At 43.6% G+C, this 8,940-nt stretch overlaps 1 non-coding gene across 1 annotated transcript; it reads left to right on the top strand.

Annotated features, from left to right (window-relative positions):
- The first annotated feature begins 5,510 nt into the window (after positions 1-5,510).
- Positions 5,511-5,617, top strand: LOC118491852. The gene has a single exon (XR_004892297.1). It is a non-coding gene; the product is annotated as a small nucleolar RNA R71 (small nucleolar RNA).
- The last annotated feature ends 3,323 nt before the right edge of the window (positions 5,618-8,940 follow it).

Here is an 8,940-nt window from a genome sequence, read left to right as displayed (position 1 = left end):
AACAACTGGAAGATCCTCGATCTTCCTTTCATCAGACGATGAATCGGTAACAAGAGCTAATATAGCAGGATAGCCCTTACGCAAATACTTCTGGGCCTTCATTGCCGAAACAATACTGACTGGGGTCCCGCTGCGATGACCCTGAACTGATAGAAATTCCCCACTGGGAAGGGGAACACGTATGATCTTCTCCTTACAGAGAATCTCCGCTTGATACTTGGACAACCAGTCCATACCAACAATCACGTCGAAGCTTCCAAGAGTAATAGGAATCAAGTCAATGTCGAAGACTTGACCCAGAAGATCGATTTTACACCCAAACAGAACATGTGTAGCTTCGATTGTTTTACCATTTGCGATTTCTACTATGTGTTTCATTACAAGAAGTGTAGGACTTAACCCTAATTGAGAGCTAAACTCTAAAGACACGTAACTCCAGTCGGCACCAGAATCAAATAAAATAGAAGCAATAACACCGTTTACTGAAAACGTACCAGTAACCACGTTGCCGTCGTTCCGCGCTTCCCCAGCTCCCAGCACAAACCCGCGACCACGCGCAACATTACCCCCGTTGTTCCCTGCATTGTTATTCCCGTTACCACCCCCTGTGTTCTGTCTCAGCTGAGGGCAGTCTCGCTTGAAGTGCCCCTCGGCCCCACACTGATAACACCCTTTCTGGTTACCCTGAGTTTGCTGAGGCTGTTGCCTACCCGCCTGCTGCGCTGGCTGCTGCTGAGCTGGAAGTGTGGTCCTACAATCCCTGGCCTTGTGCCCCGGTCGATTACACCGATAACAAACTCGAGTACACTGCCCCTTGTGATGAAGATCACACTTGCTGCACAAGGGTAGCTTCCCCGCATATGATCCCTGCCCTGATCTGTTACTCGAGTTCTGATTTACTGATGCTGTCTGGCTGAAACTGCGGGTGCTGCCAGCATCCGTCTTCTTCTGAGGCTGTGTAGAGTTGGACCCCTTGTCCGTATCGTTCCACTTACGTTTGCCATCTGCAGCAGATACAGTGGAAGTAGTGGCAGCTGTGGTAGTGCTAGAAATACGAGGTGGCAATGAGTCGCTCTCCACCTCCTGGTCAACGATTTTATGTGCCAATCTAACAATCTGGGTTAGGTTATTGAGGTTCGCTGCTGTAACTAAACCCTTCACCCGTGGAGGTAACCCCTTAATAAACAACTCGATTCTTCGGGGCATGGGTCGGGACAAGTTCGGACACAAATCAGCTAACTCATACGACCGCTTCACATACGCCTCGATTTCAGATCCCACCATTGTCAGATGATAGTACTCATTCTCTAACTTCGCTATTTCATCTCGAGGACAGTATTCCTCTCTCATCAGTTCCTTGAAGTCATCCCACGTAGTGGCGTTCGCCGCCTCAATACCTAGCAGTTGGACCTGGGCATTCCACCAGGTCAAGGCACCATCCTGAAGCGTGCCTGCTGCAAACTTTACCCTATCCCCAACTGGCCAGTTACATATCGCAAACACTGATTCCGCCTTTTCGAACCAGCGTATAAGTCCTACAGCCCCTTCAGTGCCACTGAAGGTCTGTGGCTTGCAATCCATGAAAGTTTTAAAGGTGCAGACCGGTGGGTGAGGCTGGTTTTGTGGCGCCGGCTGACCTATTAACGAGAGAAAATAAACCAACAAGTAAGACTCAAGTTCACGATTCAAATGGAAGAATGTCTGGTACATGTCATACCAGCCTGATAAGCTGCCAAGGCTGCAACCACCTGGGCATTGAGTAATGCCTCTAGCTCAGCTTGAGTCATATGGAGTTCGCCTTGTCCGCCACCGCGGCCTCCACCACGTCCACCGCGTCCACCACGACGACCTCCACCACGTCCGTTCATGATTCTATAAGTATGGAAAGAAGTAACAAATTAACAGACCATCGCAGGCGGATGTCAATTATTGCTATAGTATTCACAGTTTTAGAGGTTCTATTACAACATTGACTAACAACGCGGGATCCCTTTTTCACACTAGTCGAGATTTACTGGGACTCACATGCACCTCACGTTGTTATTATGTGTGCACCCATAATAATAACCTGATTTGCATGCTTATCTCAGTTCCTCCCTACTCATGTTAGAAGGTTTCCCCTAATTCATACAGTACGACCGTCGATATCACCACATAAAGCATGTAAACACAAGAAGAGTCCTACTCTTTAAAACACGTAGTATAGACAGGTAGCATAGTAATTCGTATTGTAACATCATATGTGCGTTCGAGTGTGATACCAAATCATGAGTATGTACTAACTATGCTATACAATAGTAAACAAGAGACGAACCTTGCTGCCTGGAGTTGAGTGTCATGGTCCATGTCGTATCAGTATGTCGTATCAGTTCAGTTATAGTCTGGTTTTATAAAATATTTTTAAAACCAATTCACTATAACCAGTGGCTCTGATACCAAACTGTCACACCCCCAAAATTACCACCTAGGGAGTGTCCCTGATAGGCGTGTGACGACTAGCAATGAGCCACCAATTACATTGAATCACAAGTTTGAAATAAAACTTCGTTATTTAAAGATAATAAAATCCCAACATACGTTATTCAAACCATAAGTTTAGCGGAAGCATTAATGTAACGTAATATAAGTGCTATCCCAAACAAACATAGTATATAAAAGTCTGATAATAAATCCAGCAAGCAACCATGACCACTCACGCCCTCCAGCCAGCAAGTTCCTGCTTTCATAGTACCTATGGACCTGCGAGCATGTAACACACGTATCAGACAAAGCTGGCGAGTTCACAGTTTTAGAAAACGTTTGTTACCCGGTGTATGTAAAACAGTTTAATACCCAATGCAAGTAATATTGTTAATATCTCATTTCCAAACACGGACGGCTCACGGACTGCCCTTCCCACGTACTCCTATCTAGTACTGGGCCAGACTGGGTCATTAGTTCACCTCCGTCCTCTACAGGCACGGGGTGAGGGTGCCAAACCTAAGTAGCGCTACTAACTAATACCCGATGAGGGACTTACAAAAGATGATAGGTGAGATCATTAACCAATATACCCGTTTTTACCCAAAGACTCATCCCCTCCCATGGGATACCCACTGACTGTCCCCAACCACTGGGACGCATGCTCGAATGTAGTGAACTCACCTGGGATTGCTCGGTAGAATTAATTATTCGTTTAACCACGGCGATTTACCAAACCCTATGATATTCACATTTAACAGTCAGTTGCATACAAGCACATCACATATCGTTTCACATTGATCACAAGCTAGTGCACACAAGTATCATCTTTCGGTTCATATTTCTATTCTACACAACAACCATCTTTCGACACACTCATCTTTCGACACATAGGTTATCATTCGACACATCATCATTCGACATATCAGATATCATTCGACACATAACCTATCTTTCGACAACCACAGTTATCTTTCAACAAACCCCGTTATGTTTCGACAAACCCAGCTATCTTTCGAGCACAACAGATATGTTTCGAGCACAACAGATATGTTTCGACTAACACAGTTATCTTTCGAGCACAACAGATATGTTTCGAACTCACTGTTCATCTTTCGACTATGCCTGTTATCCTTCGACTACTACAGCTATCCTTCGGTTACAATTACCAATTAACAAACGGTTTCAACATTTTTCGGTTACAGAACCCTAATCATACGATCTAACTGCTAACATTCAGTTCATACGATTTCACAAGGATTTCCACAATTCATGTATAACCAAACAAACAATTAAGAAATAACAGTTAACCGCTTTATCATGTGATCGCTATACGACTTCTAACCCATTCCGATAACCCCAACCATGTTACGAAACGCACAAACGCCACTAACAATCGGTTAACACATACTTGTATAGGTATCGCAGAGGTTAATAGTTTCGGATCATTGAATCTAATTACACAGTTATCACGACATACAACACAAGGGTTTCACATAGACGCACAATCTCAAAAGTAACATAAAACACTGACCGAATGACGGATGATACGATGATGATGATCACACAGAGAGTTCCTGATTCCTGCCGTCGCCCACGGGTTTCTAGGGTTTGGAATTTCGAGTGGTTCTGTGCGTTACTACGTGACTGCCGTTTAATATACGTAATGTTTTGGGCCTGGGCCGAAGGTTAAGGCCTTTAGTCGAAAGACTGGGCCTTGGCTCGAAGGATCTTCGAAAGATGAAGTTTCGTATCGAAGGATCTTTCTTGCATCGAAAGATCTCCGAAAGATAGAGTTTCGGATCGAAGGTTATCGAAAGTTAGTTCCTATGCTTCGTGATCCCTCGAAGGTTGGATCCTTCGAAGGTTGGATCTTTCGGTTCCAGGGTCCTTCGGTCGAAGGATCTTGGGTTGAAAGATGTCTTAGTATAACTCAAATATTCCAATACGTTACTCATAAACAAATACAAGTTTGCACATATACCCACTAACACAAAGATCTAGGATATGTAAATACAACACGGGAGTTGGGAAAATAGGATAATACTAACCTCAAGAAGTCGGGTTGTCACAATATTGACATGCAATTGCTTTAATAGACTTTCGAACTTTGCGAATTGCTCATTGGTCTTTTGACGAATTAACCTACCGGGGTACGGAACTCGAGGAGCTTTGGTAGGCTCTGGTGACGGAGGGGAGTTCTTCTCCTGCAGAGGTGTGGGTACTGTTTCTTCTGTTGGCGGCGGCGCTTCTGCAGGCCCTACGGTGCGGTTTCGTAGCGTGATGAGGTGAACTTGTGCTTTTGGGTTTGTTTCGGTATTGCTAGGTAATGCGCCTTGCGGTCTTTCGGCAAAATTTTGAGCTATTTGATTTAATTGTTTTTCTATGTTTTGAATACTAGCTTGTTGATTTCTAAAATTTGATTCTAATTGTAGAAATCTTTCCGAGTTTTTCTTTTCAGTGTCGGAGATGAGGCGAGATACAGTTCCTTCGAGCCTTTCTCGTCCACTTTGTTGTTGAGTGAAATTTTGTGACTCATTTCTTGGTTGTTGAAAGTTTGTTCGTTGGGTTTGTTGGTTACTACTATTGCCGGGTTCTCTCCAACCAAGGTTTGGGTGGTTTCGCCATCCTTAGTTGTAAGTTCCCGTTGGGGGACCCGACGGCCTAGGTCTATTATCAATGTAGTTTACCATTTCTTGTTGATCCTCCGTTTCTTTCATACAACTCCAATTTTCATGTGACCCACCACACCCTTCACAAGCCATAACCGAGACTGTTTTTGACATTTCTAATTTTTTTATTTTTGAAGAAAGGGCCTCGAGTTGGGCTTGTAAAGAAGTGCTTTCATCGACCTTATGGGCGCCCGGGGCAATAGATTTATTCCCCCGGGGGGGTGCCATTGAAAATTGGTCTGAGCAATTTCCTCAATTTGATTATATATTTCGTGCGGGCGTCGATTACCTAAAAGTCCCCGAGAGCTAGAATCAAGTGTCTGCCTTGTGTGTGGTAACAATCCATTATAGAAAGTGGATACTTGTTGCCATATCGCAAGGCCGTGATGTGGACACTTGCGTAATAACTCCTTGAACCTTTCCCAAGTTTCATATAAGGATTCCCCGTCCTCTTATGAATATGTATTAATTTCAGTCATTAATTTAGCAGTTTTAGCGGGAGGGAAATACTTATATAGAAATTTTTGGGCTAGTTCATCCCAGGTGTTTACCGATCCAGCTGGGAGGGCGTTGAGCCAAGCTTTCGCTCGGTCTTTTAGTGAGAAAGGAAACATGCGGAGGCGGATGGCGTCATTTGATGCTCCGTTGATCCGAAAGGTATCACATATTTCTAAGAAATTAGTGATATGTAGATGGGGATCCTCGTCCGCAAGCCCATGGAAGGTTGCGGAGTTTTGGAGCATTTGTATCAAATGCGGCCGAAGTTCGAAGTTATTAGCTTCAACATTCGGAGCATTGATAGTGGCGCCTAGGTTACCTACGGTGGGTCGTAGATAATCCATAAGGGTACGTTGGTCCGCCATTGGAGGTGGATCACCCGAAACCTTCTCTTGGTTTTTAGCTTTTAATCTTTTTCTGAGAAAGCGTTCGGGTTCTTCTAGAGGTTCTTTTATGTCCTTATTAGAACTGGAGCTCATACACTATGTAAGATTGGCGTCGGGTTCCAAGTCCTGCAATAAAAACAGAAAAGAATGCTGGTCAGAAGGTTCACCACGGCCCCGTGTTCAGCGAACACGGCCCGTGGTCGGAGTTACAGTTAATGTTTTTCCAGACCCCAGTTACTGGAAGTTGGACACGGCCCCGTGTTGCACCGACACGGCCCCGTGGTCAGCCTTCTGTAACTTGGAAAACCAAAAACTGCCAGTAACGATGCTGGGCACGGGCCGTGTGAGCTCTGCAGAAGCTGAAAAACTAAGAAAATCCTAAAAATTAAAAAGAAAAATAAAAAATATGATTAGGCCGTTGATTCCTAACTTTCTTAAAATCCTTGTGTCCCCGGCAGCGGCGCCAAAAACTTGATGTGTGTCGGTGTATATATAATTTAGATGTATAATTAAGCCCTTTTTTTACACCTTTAGCCAAGTTTTAAATTTATAAAGCACGATATTTACTAACACTAAACACACATATGGGCAAGTGCACCCATCGTAGACGTAGTATAGTGTTGGTAAGATACCGAGGTCGTCCAAGGACACAAGAGCTTTTAGTACCGGTTTATCCTCAACGTCTAATCAAATCAAAAAGTTAAAAAAAATGTTTTTAAACTAAGAAAATAAAAACTAACTAAATGCTGAAAAAATAAAATAAAAATAAAAACAGATAGACAAGATGAATCACTTGGATCCGACTCGTGTATTAGTATAACCTTTGATTATTTTCGCACTTTTGCACTTATTTAAGAGATTATCTTAGTTATTGTAGTAGGCCCCTCTTTTGGAGGCGACGTTACTCTCAACCCAGTAGTTTGAGTCAGCAAGGATACAATCCTAAAGGGCTGGATTATTGAAAGATAATGAATTAAGTTATTAATGCAAATTATGGTAGGCCCCGCTTTTGGCGGTGACGTTACCCTCGACTAAGTAGTCTGAGTCAGCAGGGATACAGTCCTAAATAGTCGGGTTATAGTATTAATAGTAGTTAACTTATGAGGGGGTCAAAGAGTTTGGATCCCCGCCATCCAATACCTATGGGTATTGAAGGAGATCCTCCTAAATTTGACCCAGGTCCCTTGTAGGACCTCTAAACGCTGAACAAGGGCAAGACCCTTACCAAACTGTTCCCTTAACCCCCGACTAGGTAGCCAACATACCTCCATATAGACCGTGGAGATATGAATGGTGAAAATCTTTTATTTTATATAGACAGTAAAATAATGCCAAGACACCACATACAAACGATAAGGAAAGATCACCTTCAACATAAGCAACTAGTTATTAAAGTCATTAATACAAAACCAAATAAAAAGTGCAAAAGATTAAAAATAAAAAGTACTAAACACTTGTCTTCACCAAGTGATGTAAGAGACTTAGGCAAACATGGCCTTGATTGTCAAGAACTCTTACTATCAATCTTGGATCCCGAGACGACTCACACACTCTACGATGGACAATGGATGATGGTGGTGGATGATGGTGTTATGGTGGTGGTGGGTGGTGGATGAAGTGTGAGAGAGGTGGTGTGCCAAGGGATGAGATGGAATGAAACCAAGCACTCCTATTTATAGGCTGAACAGAAGGCTGGGCACGGCCCCGTGTCCGCTGGACACGCCCCCGTGCCTATCTGACACTCTCTCTCTTCATTAATTGTAATTCGCAATTACAATTAATGCGCCTGCTGTACTTTCACCACGCCCCCGTGCTCACTGGACACGGCCCCGTGGTGGGCAATAGAAGCTTCTACAGGTTTGTCTTTTCTGCTGCTTCTTGGGCACGGCCCCGTGCTGGCTGAGCACGGGGCGTGTTCAGGCTTCTGTTTTCTCTTCTTTGCTTGGGGAGGTGCCGTTGAGGGTTCGGGCAGTCTACTTTTATTCCTTTTCTTGTATTTGTGTTAGAATTGGCTGTCTTTTTGCTTCTTTTGTGATTTTGAGCTCATTTCATCCTGAAAATACAAAAGGAAGACAAAAACACTCTTTTTCCAACATTAGTACTTAAAAAGGGTTAGTTTTATGCCTTATTTGATGTAATTTATATGTTGCATTTTACACACGTCATACCTTCAAACGAATAAATCATGGATCGTACGGAAGCGAAACGCGGAAGAAAGTGAGAGATTACAAGCTGCAAGGGTTAACTGTGTCAACATGTTTAATTATAGCTCTGAGTGACCCTTTGATAAACCCGAAGCTTTGTAACAGTAAAATACGCTCACTAGAATGTACTATATAAATTTCGCGAAGTTCCGTTTTAAAACGAGAAAGTTATGATCAAATTCGTACGAGAGGGGTTAAAAGCGTCAACAATGAAAGTTAAGGCTTTTCGGATAGTAATTAAACTAACCGGGGGCTTGACAGTTTGGGTAAATGGCACGAGGCCCTTAATTGTAATTAACCGAGGGCCATATCGCAAAGTTACCCCTTCGAACCCGAAAGGTCAGGATATTAATTACCAAAGATTTCGTTAATCATTACAAAAGATTCAAAATCCTGAAAATTTGACCTAACGCGAGCCGCGTAAAGGTCAGGGGTTAGTTGAAGCTGGCCGCGAGCCACCTGTTAATCCGTTTTCTGACTTAAGGATTCAGGCGGCCCGCGAACAAGTTGCATGATTCTTCATGCGGGCCGCGTGGGACGCCCAGTAACAGAAAACATGGGCAGATTCAATGATTTGGCTTGTAAACGATCTGGTGAGCAATCAATGAAGCATGGGCACCCTCTACCTGACCCCTAGCACCTTAGGACACTCGCTGATCATCCATGAGCAATGTAGGATGTGTTGTAATGATCTTGTGCACCAAACTTTACTATAAAAAG

This window comes from Helianthus annuus, chromosome 4, assembly GCF_002127325.2.
Source record: "Helianthus annuus cultivar XRQ/B chromosome 4, HanXRQr2.0-SUNRISE, whole genome shotgun sequence".
Lineage (NCBI taxonomy): Eukaryota > Viridiplantae > Streptophyta > Magnoliopsida > Asterales > Asteraceae > Helianthus > Helianthus annuus.
This window is presented reverse-complemented; position numbering and strand designations above follow the sequence as displayed.